A 16,932-nucleotide genomic window follows, 5' to 3' on the forward strand; every position below is an offset into this window, starting at 1 on the left:
CACTACAGGCTTGCAGTACTTAACAACCATGAGATGTTTCTGTCACTAGCCAACCTTCTACACGCTCCTTCTATTAGGTCAAATGTGCACAAAATTACACCGATCTGGTGGGAATATAGAAGAGACAAGAGTCTATGCTGGTGAAATATATCTCCTGCAAAAAGAAGAAAGCTTCAGGTAAGGATTGAAGTAATAAAAGATAGAGGAATTTTGGTTTTATTGCTGTGAGAAAATACCTCCTCTGAGAGAAAAAAAAAAAAAAACAAACAAAACAAAACAAAAAAACCCCCAACCTCCTTTGAAACTCAATATATGGAAGGAAAGAGAAAACTAGGGATAGAAAGTATTCCAGAAAAGTTAAACTACAAAAGAATATTTCATAAATGTAATAGAAATAATGCTTTCCAAGGCCCAGTACTTTTTGAATGTATGAAGACCGTAATTTGCCCTGTTTAAGCTCCCTAACATGCTAAGTGATAACCAGACCTAAAATGAAATTAGCATCAGCTCCATTTCCTTAGTTCCCCGCAAGCTTTGCTGGTACATTTACAAAAGTGGAATCCAATTTACTAAGTTCAAACATTTTGTAACTGAAAAAAAGGTGTTAAACAGGCTATTTTTAAACTTGTGAAAATGCACTGATGAATTTCTTTGGTTTATCTTCCATTAATCTGTCTACCTACTGATGACTTTTTATTGTCTCCCTTACGGAGTTATTAATAATTTATTTTTATACAACCTCTTTAACATCTAGCTGATAAAAATGTTTATTGTAGTTATTTAAAACACAGCAATATGTATTCCATATAATTTTTTTTACAGCTTTTTCCTGAACATTCTTATTTGGAAATTTTTCTCAGTACCTATGGCACCTAAAGAAAGTAGCAACTGTTAAGTCAGAAAGAACATAGAACACTTAAAGATTTTTAACTTTTCAGGTGGATATGTCTAATTTTCTAAACAGAAAGATAGAGTCAGATAAAACCGAAGCACATTTACAACTAGTTCCCCATTCTTATTAAAAAAAAAAAAAAAAAACAAAAAAAAAACTAACCAAACAAACAAACAAAAAAAAACAACAAGAGAACTCCCCAAAAATTTGGAGTTTCTTTTCAAATGAACTACATCTCTACATCTGAAGATGTGAAATAGTCACTAATGTTCAAAATCACTCACCATAACTCTCATACATAGCATCAAGATTAATAAATAATTAACAACATTTCCAAAATAAACATACCTCAAAGTCATCAATATCTTAGTTCTTCAGGAGAATTACTACTTCAGCCGCCTTTTTGTCTTCTGGTCTTGAATATGTTTTGTAGCCTAGGAAAAATAAATCTCAGCTTACTTTCAAACTGAAAACATAACACTAGACCCAAGGAAAAAAACCCCAACACTTAATAGCATTGCAGTTAATTCTGCTGTAATCCTACTTCATTATCTTAAGCAAATAAATCTCTAAAAAGGATTACCTTTTTAAAAGGAAATTAGAAAACTGAATGTCATCTGTGCAGGGAGGCATTCTTTTAAAATGCAATCAGCAAGGAAGTTCATAAATAGGCCATTATATAAAAATATTTCTATCAGATAATCCTTAGCAGATTTTCAACAGATGTGTATATAACTATGATTTCACAAATTCCTAAAATAAAATATATCAACATCATTTACCACAAACTTTCAAGAGTCTAAAAAAAATGTACTCTTTTAAATTTTAGAGAAAGAATAATATCATAAAGATGCAATCTTTATGTATCTTCAACTGCAAGTGCTCTTGCAATGCCACCCATGTCAAGAATGGTAAATGCAGGGACTGGAAGAATGAAAACCCTAAGTCCACTGTAGGAGAGGGTCAGGTTCAAAACCAAGGAATGTCAGTGTTTACAAGTCCATGGGACCCAATGAGATTAATTTGCAGGTCCTGAGGGAGCTGGCAGACAAAGCTGCTATCCTTAATTTTTTAAAAAAACATGGCAGTCAGATTTGTGCTTACAGCCCAGAAAGCCAATGGAACCCTGGGCTTCATCAAAAGGAGTGTTGCCAGTAGACTGAAGGAAGTGGTTCTCACCCCCTCCTCTGCTCTTGTGAGACCCCACCTGTAGAAGTATGTACAGTTCTGGTGTCCCCAAATTACGAAGGACATGCAACTGTTGGACCAAGTCTAGAGGAGGGCCATTATGTTGGTAAGAGGTCTGGAGAGCCTCCCCTACAAAGCCATGGTGAGAAAGTTGAGGCTGTTCAGCCTGGAAAACAGATTATGTGGTAACCTCACAGCAACACTACAATATCTTTCCCTACAATGAAGCTGAAGAGGGACTCTTTGTCAAGACTGTCACAATGGGATAAGGGGTAATGTGCACAAATTGAAAGAGGTGAAATTTAGATTAGATATTAGGAAGAAAATCTTTATTGTGAGAGTGTTGAGACACTGGAACAAGTTGTCCAGGGAGGTTGTGGATGACCCAACACTGGCAATGCTCAAAGTCAGGTTGGACGAGGTCTTGAGCAGCCTGGTATAGTGGGAGTTATTGGGACTTGAAGATCTTTAAGGTCCCTTCCAACCCTTTAATATTCTATGATTCTGTGGAAAACATAGCAAGAGAAGATATTTAATTGTCATACCTCCCACTGCTGTGCACCATTATAATTTACTGATAAGAATTTAGAAAAAATTCAGATAACAAGCAAGGTTTTTATGTTTTTACTTTATTTTGATAACCATGTAAAATTCTTGAAGCATAACACCCAGGTGCCTCTTAATACTCATTATACATTTTTGAAATGCACATAGAGTATATTAGCAGTGAAAAAGCTGCAGACACTATCATGAGAAATCAAACTACTGAAGCCATTATCATTGTTGGAATATTTTAAGTTTTCTCATAAAAAATGTTACCAATTTTAAGGACTTTTTGATATATTTAAGATAGAAATAGAAAACATGGATTATCACAGTCTTGAGAAAAAGATCAATACCATTACAAAAATTTTTTTTTCACTAAGAAGAAACCACTCTGTGATTCTGTGACAGCTTTATTATTAACTTAAAAGGAAACAACAGACATTAATTTAAAAAAACCCTGCTATTTGCATTTTTAGCTTAATTTGTATTGAACTTCTCAGTTCCACTTCAAAATACTCATCTTAATCATCCTGTGAGTTACTCCTTTCTTCAAATTATTTCATTTATCTGTACCAACACTAACAAGTTATGTTACATAAAAACAACCCAGAAGACAGCGTGCTTGAAGGGAATGTGTATATAACAAATACAAGTGAATTCAGCTTTGGAAGTTGACTGTGGTAAATGTGGAAGAAACTAAACAAGAAAGTATTTAAATGAAAGCAATAAAAGCTACACAAAGCCAACACAGAAATGAAAACCAGCTAAAAAGGGTTAATCAGAGTTTCATTTGTACCTACAAGGCAGCAATGTAGTTAGGCACAAAGACGTCAAGAAACTAATTTCTGTCAATAGTGGCTTCAAAGCCTTTTATGTCAGTATTTCTCAAGAACAAAATGCTTAATCACACACATATCCATTTGAATACATGAAAGCCAATGCATGATACAGAAGGTAAAACAAGGCATCCAGCATTCACAATAATATCCAAGAAATGGTATTATACTATCATTCAAGATTTTATAAGAGCTAGGGAATTATGTACTTCTAATTTGCAAAATTAAAATAATCACACTACTACCATTAAAGCAAATCTCGATTTATAACTATTTTTATGTCAGAGTGGCCATGACTTGGGGGTCTTGTATTACTTTTTCAATGGTAATATAATGGAGTCTCATATAATATTTCTTATTTTTCCTTTGATAACAATTTTTGAGATTTGCAGGTTTCAAGATTGAGCAATGCCTTTTCATCCAAAGTCTATTTTCAACTGAGTGCTAGAACATTTTCATGGTACATTGAAAACAAGATAATGGAGTGACAGTGGTAAAAATAGCTCTTGCTTGAAGAAAGAATATTGTTTTTAATCAATATTTAGGTGAAAAGTGGCAACAAAGCAGATCTCTTCATACTTACATCTTTCTTTTTATTTTTTAAATATCAAAAAGATTCAAAAGAGTTGTTTCATGGAAAAAGAGCACACATTTAAAATCAGTTTCCAGTCTCACAGAAATCCTTCTATCTTTGTATTGTTACAGGAGTTGGAGTATTTTCATTGGATTTATTTGGTTTATGATGTTTGCTGAGACTTGAGAAAATGACCAGTTCTTTTGTTTAGCTATTTTCCCCCCTCCCATTTTATTTTCTCCTGACTTTGGTGGGTTGGGTATTTTAAAGGCTCCCAATAACACAATCTTTGTGTTTGTGCATGTGTTGGTTTTGCCAAGGTTGGTTTTTTGTAGCAGGGGGCCACAGAGGTGGCTTCAGTGAGAAGCTGCTGGAAGCTTCCACCGTGTCCAGCAGAGACAATCCCTGACAGCTCTGAAGATGGACAAGCTGCTGGCCAAAGCTGTGCCAGTTAGAGGTGGTGGTAATGCCTCTGTGATAACAAATTTAAGAAGGAAATCAGAACACAGTCACAGGGCTTTTAAGCAAAATAAGCCCTCAAAAACACCTTCCCCCAACCCCTCCCTCCTTCCCACCAGTGCAGGGAGACAGGGAATGGGGGTTTTGGTCAGTTTGTCACCCAAGTTTTTCTTCCACTCCTCTGGGAGTGGAAGAAAAAAGCAAAACTTTTGCTCCTTCATAGAGAAGTGGAGGAGGTGAGAACATGTGAGGGAAACCACATGGAAACACCAAGGTCAGTGCAGGAGAGGCAGGAGGTGCTCCAGGCACTGGAGCTGAGATTGCTCTGTGAGCCATGGTGAGACCATGGTGAGACAGCTGTGCCCCTTCAGCCCATGGGGATCCACGGGGGATGCAGAGATACACCCACAGCCCATGGGGATCCACGGGGGATGCAGAGATCCACCCACAGCCCGTGGGGATCCACGGGGGATGCAGAGATCCACCCACAGCCCATGGGGATCCACGGGGGATGCAGAGATACACCCACAGCCCATGGGGATCCATGGGGGATGCAGAGATCCACCTGCAGTCCATGGGGATCCATGGGGGTTGCAGAGATCCACTTACAGCCATGGGGATCCACGGGGCATGCAGAAATTCATTCACAGCCCACATGGAAGGTACTCATGCTGGAGCAGATGGATGCCTGGAGGAGGCTGTGATCCAGTGTGAGACCCAGAGGAGAGAGAGGGCCCTGCTTCCAGGCTGGAGCACCCTGTCCTTGGAGGACTGCATCCCATGGAAAGAAAGAACCACACCACAGCTGTTTTGGGATCACTGTCTGCCTATGGAAGGACTCACATTGCAGCAGGTGCGGTTTGGCTGCTGCTCATGAGAGTGAAACCACATTGGAGAAGAACTGTCTCCTATGGGATGGACCCCATGGGCCACAGAGAAAGGACTCCTCTCTGGGAGAAAACCTTGGATGAAAAACTGACCAAAACCCCCATTCCCTGTCTCCCTGCACCGGTGGGAATGAGGGAGGGGTTGGGGGAAGGTGTTTTTAAATGCTTATTTTCCTTCTCATTATCCTCCTAAGATTCTGTTAGTAATAAATTCACTTTATACCTTTAAGATGAGCCTGTTTTTCCCTTGAAGTGTTTCTCCCAGTCTTATCTCAACTCATGAACCCTTCATTTTATTTTATTTTATTTTATTTTTTTTTCCTCTCCTCTGTCTAGCTGTGACAGAGGAGAGTGAGTGAGTGGCTTTTGTGGGTGCCTGTGTTTGGCCAGTGTCAAATCACAATGTATTTGTTCAAAACTTTGAAAGCTGATGTTTTCTACTCTGCTGTGCTTTCAGAGATACAATTTCAGCACCACATGCATCTGTATTAGCCAAACATTTAAAGAAAAAATATAAAGTAATTATTCTTAATGATATTAGATTGAAAGAAACCCATTGTTTTAATTTATTCCTTCTTGACATTTGAAGATCCATATTTACTGTCAGAAAGGATTTGCCCTTGAAAATTGATAGCTTTTGGTTTCCTTTCTCTGGTTGTTTTATTGCTGTAGTGCACAATTGTGTGCAAGGTTAAAAGAAAGAATCACTGATCAATTTGTACCCTAAGATTCAGAGAACTTGAATTTTAGTGACATCTAGAGCCCTAGCTCCCTTAAGGGAAAATTCCGCCAGATACATATACCAACAAAAATTATTTTAAAAAAATAAAGAAAAAGAAAAAAGAACAAGGAAAAATAAAAAAAAGGAAAAAAATAAAATAAAAATAAAAATAAAAATAAAAAGAAAAAGAAAAAGAAAAAGAAAAACCAGAATGGAGTCAATTATGTTGTGTTATGAAGTACAGATACATAATTTCAAGTGCCCTTGTGGTAATGACTGTGTTCTTGAAAATAATAATTTACAGGTTTCAGTAAAAAGAAAAATTAAAATACTTTATTTTACAAGTTCTCCGATGTCTTGTATCATGTGAAATGTAGTTACGGCTTCTACATTAGAAAAAATACTATGAGTAAAAACAGATCGATTAATTTCATAATGAATTTATGTCTACAAAGCAAAAAAACCCCAAACCCTCCCAATAACAAAACAGAAGGTAACATTGTTAATCAGACTGTGGGAGTACAGTTAAGTATTTTTTTTATTATCTTGATTTTGTGAGATCTGACTAGCCTCACTAGCTACTAGTGTCATCTACCCTTTCATTAAAGCTCAGTTTGTTTAACCATTGTGAATGTGGACTATTAGCTACTATTTGTTTGTGTTGCAGTACACAGAAAAGAATATCCCCAAGCTAACAAAAACTAGAAAAGATAGCTTTTAAACCTCAGTTTTCTCTTTGTTCCTAAAGAGATCAAAATTCCTAAGTATCTTGGCATAGCTTTACCTACAAAAAAACCAAACTTGATATCTTTACCTACAGAAAAAGGCAAACTTAGACAATACAGAAAATTACTTAAGTCTTCAGCTTATATTCTAAGTCTTCAGCTACTGCTTACCTATAATCAATAATCAAGAATCAATAACCAATAACCAATTACTTGCTCTCAAACAATTCAAGGTGCAACTAAAATCACAACAAAATTCCCTTTCTGGAGCCAACAAGCTAAATAATTTTCCTGCCGAAAGCTTAGTTCATTACTGTCATGGGTTGGCACAGTTTGTTTTACAGTTAGGGAGGAATGTGGCGTGTTTTTCCCTGTCAGGACCTAGGAATTGTTTTAGAAAGGACAGGGACCTATCAGAAGGCTAGTCTGGGATATTGGCATCTGTTTTGACCACTGAGAATGTTAAATGTGACTTTGGGCGGTACCCATATAAACCCTGATTTCGTGCAAGCCCGGCCCTTTTCCTCCCGGTCAGCTGAAGAGGTAACATCGAGTTGGGCCTGCAGCTCCCCCCTGCTTCCTTCCTTTGGGGTAGGGGGGGAATCTGGCTCCCTGTGGGAAAGGAGAGGTTGCAGCTGAACAGCAACTACATTTTTCAACTTCCTTGGAGCCTCGGAGCCCCTGGAGCAGGGAGGGAACTCTGCCAGGCCCCTGATAACAGCTATGGGCCTGTTTTGGGCCAAGGCCACCCTGATTGTCACCGAGGGGTGGGTAGAGCTCTCCCGAACTGCGCCGCCCCCTCCCCCCCACCCCCGTGGGTGGTTCCAGACAATGAAAAAGAGCGGAGGGAGGAAACCTGTGCCAATCTGAGGTGCAGCGGTGGAGAGGCAGCTGCCCCGGGCAGAAATCACATGGCCACTGCAGGCCTGGGCAGATTTAACCCTTTCCTGGCAACATGAAGCTTCCAAGGCCTAACCCTTTCCTGAGAGAGAAAAGAAAGAGACAGAGTGGATATAGAAACAACACCGCATGAAGTCAGTGGAGCAAGAATGAAAGAACTGATAAAATTATTAGAAAAGGGATTGAGGATGTGGACATTTTAAACTGGATTTCTCTGGGGTAAACTATGGAGAAATGGACTGTTTCTTGTAACATCTTAATGTTGTTTGGGGGAATGCTGATTCTAATCAAATTAGGGATAGATATGATTGAGATTTAAGTGAGGATCTCAAAGCCCCTCACTCCTGGGGTAAAAGGAGGTCTCAGCCTTTGAGATGAAGATGATTTTAGAGATAGAAGAAGAAAATCCTTGTTGTGTACTAGAAGAAGCATTCTTAAACAGTACCCCAAATACACTGAGAGGCCCATGAGTAGCCAGGGGAAAGGCTGCTAATGGGTGGGACTGCACAATCTGCAAAAATTTCCAGGCGGTTGCAGATTTGTGACACTGGGAGCCACTAGATTGTTTTAGTCCATGGGACTCTACAGAGACTGCTGTCCCAAAGTGATGAAAGATTATGTTTAAATGGTGAAACTGACTGAAAATCACAGGTTGTTCTGTAGGAAAGTTAACCGTTTGTAGGGGGACGGAAGAGTGTTTTGAAGTTTCATGCTGTTTTGGTTTAGTTTGTTTTTTTTTCAACTTTTCCATTCTGTTAGTTTGTGTTAATAAAACTATTTGTTTATTTTTAAGCTTAAGCCTGTTTTAGTTTCTCCTGATCTTCTCCCACAAAAAGAGAAGAAACACTAAGACCACTACACTAAATTTGGCAACCAAAATTTAGCGAACATGAAACCACTACAAGTACCACCTGGCAAAGGAAAGAGTAGAAGAACTTAGGCACGGACACAGAAGAACTGTGTTTGTATGGTGGCATTGACATCACTTAGATGTCTATATAACAAAACAAAACTAATCAAAAAGAAATCAAACATCTTAAAACCAAAAGAGTCTGATGCCATTAAAGAGAAGATGAAATAATAAAAAAGAATGAAAATCCCTTCAATTACCTATTGATCAATGACATATGCTAACCAAGACAATTGCAGGTAGAGACAGTTGGCACATTTTATCAGTCTAAATGCATTTATGGGATAGTCTCTTGAACTATAGCCTATGTTCAAAACAGTACCATCACAGATCTGTAGAGGATTTTAAGCTGAAGTGATGTGAAATATACAATGGCTGACTATATATACTTTTTCCCTTAGTCTCTGACATTATTTTTTCCTTTACAACTGTTAAATAGATAGATTTCTAGTTGAACTGTTCAATTATTTTATTAATGCTAGAGGGAGAAAAGTCCATACTAAAATATTCCCCATCAAGGTTTTTCATACCTATATTTTTACTGCCATAAGCATAATTTTTCCTTCTCTTATTTTCCTTTCTAAGTTGTTTTTCATTAAACATAGAGCTGAATTAGGCACAAATGAGTGTGAGGTAACTAAAAATCCTTCATTTTCCAAAGCTCAGGGAAGTGTTTCCATTTGTTTCCACTTAGAGCAAAGAGTAACTTGATGTTGTTAGAAGAACTTAAAGAATATTTCAATTTGCGCTCTATTTTCAGCCAACCTAATGAACACTTTTTTACACTCAAATGCACAATGAGGTGCTGGATATCTGAGACTGACCCCAAAGAGTAATGTGTTCTGAACTTAACTTTGCTTGCCACTTTCAGCTGATATCTTCAATTAAATTCCCACTATAACGACACTGTGGTACTACAAGAAACATCTACATATAGCTGGGATAAAAACCCTCCAGATGTTAAACTTGACTTTATTTCACTAATTTATGTGACAATAAAAGAACTAACAAACACAGATAAAGAGAAAAAACACAATAGAATATTTCAGTTGGAGGGGACCAGCAATGATCAAGTTCAACTACCTGACCACTTCATACCTGGCCAAATGCTAATTCATATTAACAAGCGTATCCTTCCCCACAAGACTAGATGGCCGCTGAAGGTAAAAGGAGAGTCTTGACTCTCTGACTTCGGGTGGGATATTTCTGCTTTTATTCTTATGTCCTGCTCAGCTTTGAGACCCTTCCCAATGGAGAGCCGATGCCAGAAAGTGCTGGCCCCTCCCCTGCCGTGGCTTTTTCCCCCAGGGGGCAGGGCCCATAGGCGAGACCCAGAGGCATTGCTCAATCAGTGTTCAGTGGGAGGAAACAGGATTAGGTTACATCTCAGTGAAGGGGATGGGCACTGCTGGGCAGGGACAGTTAGAAAAGAACATTACAAATATAAACCCAGTTAATGCATTACAACAAACAAGGGCATTGCCCAAATGTCTCTTCAATGCTGGCAGTCTTGGGACATCAACCACTTCTGTAGAAAGCCTGTTCCTGTTGTTGACCACCGTCTAAGTGAAGAAATGTTTCTCAATGTCCAGAGTAAACCTCCCCTGGCAACCATTCCCATGAGTCCCAAGGAGAAGAGATCAGCATCTCCCTCTTCTATTTCCCACCTCAGGAAGCTGGAAAGAGCCACTCAGCCTTCTTTTCTCCAGACTGGACAAGCTCAAAGTCCTCAACAATTCATTTCTTGTAAGGCATCCTTCCATCCCTTTCACCAGCTTTTTTGAGCTATTCTGAATGCATCCAAGGCCCTTCAAAACTTTCCTAAATTGTGGGGCCCAGAACTGCATGCATTACTTAAGGTGAGACTGTACCAATGCTGAATACAATGAAATAATCACCACTTTTGATCTAAGAACACATTTACAAATATTTCTTACAATTCTAGTTCTACAGAACATACTTTTTACTTATCTTTCTTGATGAAAGGTATCTCTCTTGCCTGCAAGTTAAATAACCTATGATACATTTTTAAATTTTCCTCTTATTTTAGAAAATGCTATTAAATAGAAATTATAAATAAATATAATTTTAAATATTATAATATTTCTGTTATGAATACAGATTTTATTTATATTAATAAAATCTTATTTAGATTTTATAATTAAGTACATGAATTTAATAGTGAAAATCCCACCTGCCTATGATTAGACATTTATTGACATCTGCGTGGGCATGGAAGCCTCTGAAATGGAGAACTGACATTAATTCTATATCTTGACTGAAAAGGAAGGCAGCATTAAGAATTCTTACTTAGAACTATTAATGAATCATTAAACATTTAGCAGATTTCTTATCACTAAGAAAAACAAATTAAGCAAAGACGTATTCTTGTTTTACCATATCTAATCTTTGTATTCACTTCTGAAAAGGCATTCTTAATTTTTTTTTTTCTCATATGTCTGCTTCTGTAAAGATCCATAGAAATATCCATAAAATATGGAAATTAACTCTATCATTACAGCAATTAAGCTTAACTATAAGAGATCAAGGCCAAAATGTTGGTGGATATAAATGCAACTATATCACTGAAGTGGATATGTGAGTATAAGAGGTTCTTGAAAACTGTGTATAGAGCAGTTCAAGAGAAAAGTTGTGTGCAAGTCAAGTGGATCAATAAAATAAAACATTTTGAGTAGAAATTAGACCCTGAAAGTATTAAAAATATTATTTATTTTTTAATGCATTAAGTTTAAGGCTCTACAGTCTTCCATACATATTGATTCACAGAAATTAGTTATAGAAGCTCTACACTTCTAGGGTGTTCTTTTCAGCTAAATTTTTAGAACCCAGATATTTTCTTGTCAAGAGCATAGCCTTGCTTTCTCCCAAATTTTGATATAATTATTTATCTTTATATTGTATTAATGTATGATCTGAATTATTTGGAAACAGTGTAGCATCAGAAAATCTTCCTCGACAAAAGAGCATTGTAGTTATTCAGCAAAAGGAGAACAAATTTTAGCCTGAATTCTGTCTCTGCCACCACTTTGGAGAGGGAAGCAGCACAGATTTTTCTGTTTTGTTCCCATACACAGACTCAAATTTATATTCAGAGGTGCACAAAGGAGAAGGGAATTGAATGGTGAAGGGTGTAATTGCAAATGAATGGTTGAGTCACTGTCTCTGGACATACTTAAGAGATGTGTAGATATGATACTCAGAGACATTGTTTAGAGGTGCATTTGACACTCCTGGGTTAATGATAGGACTTGGTCTTAAAGATCTTTTCTAACATAAATGATTCTATTAATCTATGAAAGTTTTTCCTTCTAAATAAACATCTTAAATTTTTAGTGGTTAGTGTTTAGATATTATTTCTAAACATTTAAATACATCTATATTTTGCTTTGTTCATCATTTAATATGATTTCAATGAATTAAATATGCTAAATCTGATTTTCACTTAAACACTTTTCTTAAAAGAAATTAACCACTGAAGTCTATACTATCAAAAACAATTCCTCATGGTCTGTCCAAACATCCCTGGGAAGTGAAAAACTGAAAGCATAATGTGGGCATAAGCAGCAGTGTTCAGGTGTTTGTAATGATGACAAAATTTACTAGAACAGTCCTAAGGTGATTTGCAATAGTACTTCCTCATATATATAAACTGAAAAAAAACACATTTAGAGCTCACATTAGAATTCCATTGGAAAAAGTGACCCTTCACTTACTAAAGAATTACATCTAATTTGCAAGGAAGCCATACTAAATTAGTTATCTAAATCTCTGGCTGAAATAGATCATAGCTGTGGCTTACCAATTAACCTTTCAACGCACAAAACCCCAAATGGTTTCTAGCAATTTTGTTTCCAACTCTTTGTAAATGGAAAATGTTCTTGTACATGCAGTACAACTCAACTACTGGTCTCCATTCATTACAATAATTAAAAAGAAAAAGTTCTTCACGTAATGAGATGGAAAGGAGAGAAAAGAAAACATTTTTCTATTTTAAATAGAATTTCACTCACGCGTGTATAGATAATATCCACCAATTTTTATGTATCTGAAGTCCTTAATAACAAAATCAGATAAAAGTAACAACATTCAATACTGCTATTATCAGAACATTGAAGAGCTTCCCAAGACAAAAATTGATCAAATTCACTGAAGCTTATATACGCAAAGTTACATTTTCTCAAATGTACAAACAAACATACTCTGTTATTAAAATTCAAGATTTGCTTACTGTCAGTAGAGTCTGAGACTTCTGTCTGCAGTGACATTTTAATTTACAGTACCAAAAGGACACAACTAAATATCTAGAATGAACAGAAAAACAGATCTACTAAAAGGCAAATACACAAGAAAGTGGAATATAGCTGTATTAAGCAGAAACACAACAAAATAGGAAGCAGAGGAATGGCTTTAGATTCACCATAGCAGCATCATAAATTTTCTTTAGAGAATGGTAGTGAAAGCAAAAACTAGTATGAGCTTATTTTCCTGTCAATCAAGAGTGATAGCATATAGTTTCACTTGGATATATAGAGGCAAAGGCTCTTCTTTCCTTCAGACTGCTTGAAGTCTGATAATGTTCATTGCATAGAAAGAAACATCCCAAGATAAAAAAAGCAAACACTTTTTTTAAGCCACTATTTAGAAGATAATTTCTGAGCTCACAGGAGGTCTCACAGCATATTTTAAATTACACACAGACAAACATCTGGTCTTCATAAAGTGTAATTGGGTCTCAGTCTGCTCAGTGAGGTTAAAAAACAGTTCTTGATTTCCCACAAATTGACTCTATGTTGAAAACAATCCGTAACTTGAAGGAAAGGAAACAGCTTTGAGCTTTGAACTTGAAACAGCTGAAGACCTTATTTAGTGTATGGTGCTGACTGTAGTTGTCTGCATATCAGGAGAGCAGATCAGCCTGTGCCTGTCTTAGGAGCAAAATGAAAGAGATTCAAATACAACAGTCCTTGTACCAGGAGAACATTAAAAAAAATGTTTTGTTTTCCTCAGGCGGGTTCTTTAAATTTCAAAAATACAGTAAATAAAACTATAAAGAAAAAAATAAGACTTCTCTGTCAACTGAAACAAAAATTTGAGGTGAGAAAATTCAGGGATGAATAACCTAATTATTAATTTACTGCTGTATGTTCATGAGTAGTTTTGGTAGATTTTGTTTCAGTTTTCTAACCTATCAAATGTGAAATAGCAATTTCTTTTCCCCTTGTATTGTATTCCCTTTTTTTTGGCTCATGATGTGGTCAGACTCTTGCTGGGGCTTGCATAGGGTGATACTAAAAAACTATCCTTGGAATTTTAGCATACCACAATCAGAAACATGTAACAAGCAGAAAAAAAGATGATTGCCTATTGTGACAGATAAAAAGACTGTACTCAAGGCTTAAATGTTTATTAAGTCAAATCTGAAAATTGATTTAAAATAATGTTCTTCTTCAATCTGACATATTCAAATAAGAAAAAAACCTGCAAGCCTGAGGCAAGACATTGTTCCATTAGAGACATCACAATGCCTAAAAATGTGAGAAAGAGAATCAGAAGCAGTGAGATCCTATTATTAATAATAAGCATTCCACCCTGCCTATATTGGGAAGTGCTCTTGTCTTACTTGAAAGAAATTCAGGGGAAAGACAAAGTTTCCTGTAAGAAAGTACAAATTCACTTGTTTCACTTATTTTGCTTGGAATTTTCTCTACAGCAAACAAGACACACAATATTTGGAAAATATGAACGGTCTAGGATGGTTTCTGATTTCTGGAATTTACAAATACTTCCTTCAATAAACCTGGAACACAGAACTCACTGAAGAAAAACAGGCATCTGAGAAGAAAGACTTCTCCTAATTTCTCCAGATTTCTGCTAATATTATTTAACAAATGTACACTGTTATTTCTCCATCTGACCAAGGAAATGGAAAAGATACTGAGACACTACATGTTCTAGCCTATCTTTCCCCTTTTTAGTTTGAGACAGCATACGTAAGCATCTGCAGACACAAAATCAGACTTTCTTCTGAGTTATTTTCAAAAAATTTACATTGTTTGTCAAGAGAAAACTCTCAATCCCACTATGGACATTTTAGAACAGAGTCAGAAAGATGAAAAGAAATATTTAAATTTTAGGAGGCTACTAGTTTTATACCAACAGAAAAAGATAGGTCTACATACGTAAACGATTAAAACAAAGTCACTTAAGTCAATGTAGATTAAAAAAAAAAAAAAACAAAAACAAAAAACCCAAACATTCTTAATTGTTTTAAGAGGAAAAAAAAAAACTTTTTCACCTCAAAGACAGTTTTGTATTTACTCCTAACAAAACATTCCATTATTCCATGCTTTTGTGACCAATGGAATCTTCTGCGTGTTCCTTTCTCCCAGACAGGTTTTATTGTTAGCTCTGCATTCTTTCATCCACTGGCTTTGTATTGTTTTATATTTATTTGTATATGGTTCTTTATATTGATCTGTTTGAGTTGTCCAACAGTTGTGCAGGTTGCACAACACTCCTAAAGCAGTCCAGGGCACCATCAGCCTTCTTTGTGTTTCACTTTGTGTCCCTCAGGTCGCACAGTTCCTTTCTTTCCTGCAGAGCTCCTTTCCAACTAACCAGCCCCGTCACATAATACTGCCTCACTAATTCCTCCCCCTGTGCATGACCTCACATTTACCCTTAGTGAACCTCATGAGGTTCCTCTAAGGCCATTTCTCCAGCCTGTCCGGGTTCTCTTGATGCCATCAAAACCTCTGGTCATCCACTCCTCCCTGTATTGTGCCATCAACAAACCAGCTGAGGTTACACTCTGCCCCATCATCCAGATCTTTAATGAAGATGTTAAGAAGGGATGAACCTAGTGTTGATTGCCAGCTACTGACCCCCAGCTAGACTTAATACCACTGGCCACCACAGTCTGGGCCTTTACCTTCTGCCAATTTACAGTCCATCTCAACATCTTTGAGATGCTGACATACTTTGTCAGCTTCTCCATGGGGATTTTACAGAAAAGAGTGTCAAAAACCTTGTTGACATCTAGGTAGCTTTAATGACCGCCTGCTGTTCTACACTCATCTACTGAGACTGTCATTTTCTCATGTAAGCTTATCAGTTTAGTCAAACATGACCTCCCATCACAGCCCATGGGCTTATGCATGTCCAGTTTGCTTAAATATTCCCTGACCTGATCATCTTCCACAAGTACATTTTCCTTGCACCAGGTTTTCCCCTGCCTTCAGTAATTAAGATTTCTGAAAAATGATTTTGCCAGTTAAAACCAGGAGGAATTCAGAACCTCAGCCTTTTCCATGTCCTGTGTCAGCAGGTTCCCTGCCTCATTCAGCAATGGGCCCACATTTTCCCTATTCTTCTTTTCATCACCTATGTACACACAGAAATCCCTCTCAGTGTCTTTTGTTGTCCCTGACCAGATTCTGTTCAGTCTGGACTTTGACCCTCCCAACAGCATCTCTGCTCAAACTTAACACCCTATTGGGCCATATGACCAATCATCCTCCCCTCATCCTCCTGACTGGTCCCTGAAGCCCAGTTTATGTTGATCTCCTCCCATTCCTTTTCCTGACTGGTTGTGTGTAAGTTTCCACCCCCAGATCCTCCCCAGTTTATAATTCGGTGTCCCTTGAGTTGCTTGCTTCTTCTGCCTTGTCCCTTTAAGTGTTTGTTCCTGGAATAAATCTTGGATAATACAAGTCAGAGAGCCTCCTCCTCGTTCATACCCCCAATCTGCACCTGTTGCCACCTGTGTGCCGTAGCTCGTCCACAAGCTGCTGCTCCCATCGCTTGGGATTAGTGTCCCCCACTGATACCGGTGCTGGGGCAGTGGACTAGCTCTTGGATTTCGGTATGGTGTCACTGAAGTACTTATCAAATGGTCTACTCAGCAGTGTCACCTGTGGGTGATAAATTCACAAAACTATGCACACAGCTTTTAATAATGTTTAATTAAAACATGCAGGAAATCAACACAGGCAGAAGGCAGACTCTATACTGAAGCCTTTATCATGGTATTTCTGTGTAACTTTTTTTTTTTGAAAATTGTTAGAAAGATCTCTCCAAGGACTGGTAGAGTCCAACATGTGAATCTTTAACAACTGCTGTACCATCCTTCTACCCAAACAGCTAAGAGCTTTCAAAAACCACATACTGGAAAAAGCTCTGTTTATTAGTAATTCACCTTTGCTTAAGTGCACAACTTATTGCTTTTCAGACTGCAGGTAGTTAGTTCAATTCCTGATAAAGTGAGACTTTAT

General features: G+C 37.3%; 1 protein-coding gene across 5 annotated transcripts in view; it reads right to left on the reverse strand.

Annotated features, from left to right (window-relative positions):
* The window catches only part of CDH18 (cadherin 18), a 530,347-nt gene that overhangs the window by 307,448 nt on the left and 205,967 nt on the right, over nucleotides 1–16,932 (reverse strand). For all 5 annotated transcript variants that reach the window (XR_009208059.1, XM_058421421.1, XM_058421423.1 and 2 more), the window contains exon 3: nucleotides 1,241–1,326. The gene's annotated coding sequence lies outside the window, so the exon portion shown is untranslated. The remainder of the gene's footprint in view (nucleotides 1–1,240; nucleotides 1,327–16,932) is intronic.

Source organism: Hirundo rustica, chromosome 1, assembly GCF_015227805.2.
Source record: "Hirundo rustica isolate bHirRus1 chromosome 1, bHirRus1.pri.v3, whole genome shotgun sequence".
Classification (NCBI taxonomy): Eukaryota; Metazoa; Chordata; class Aves; order Passeriformes; family Hirundinidae; genus Hirundo; species Hirundo rustica.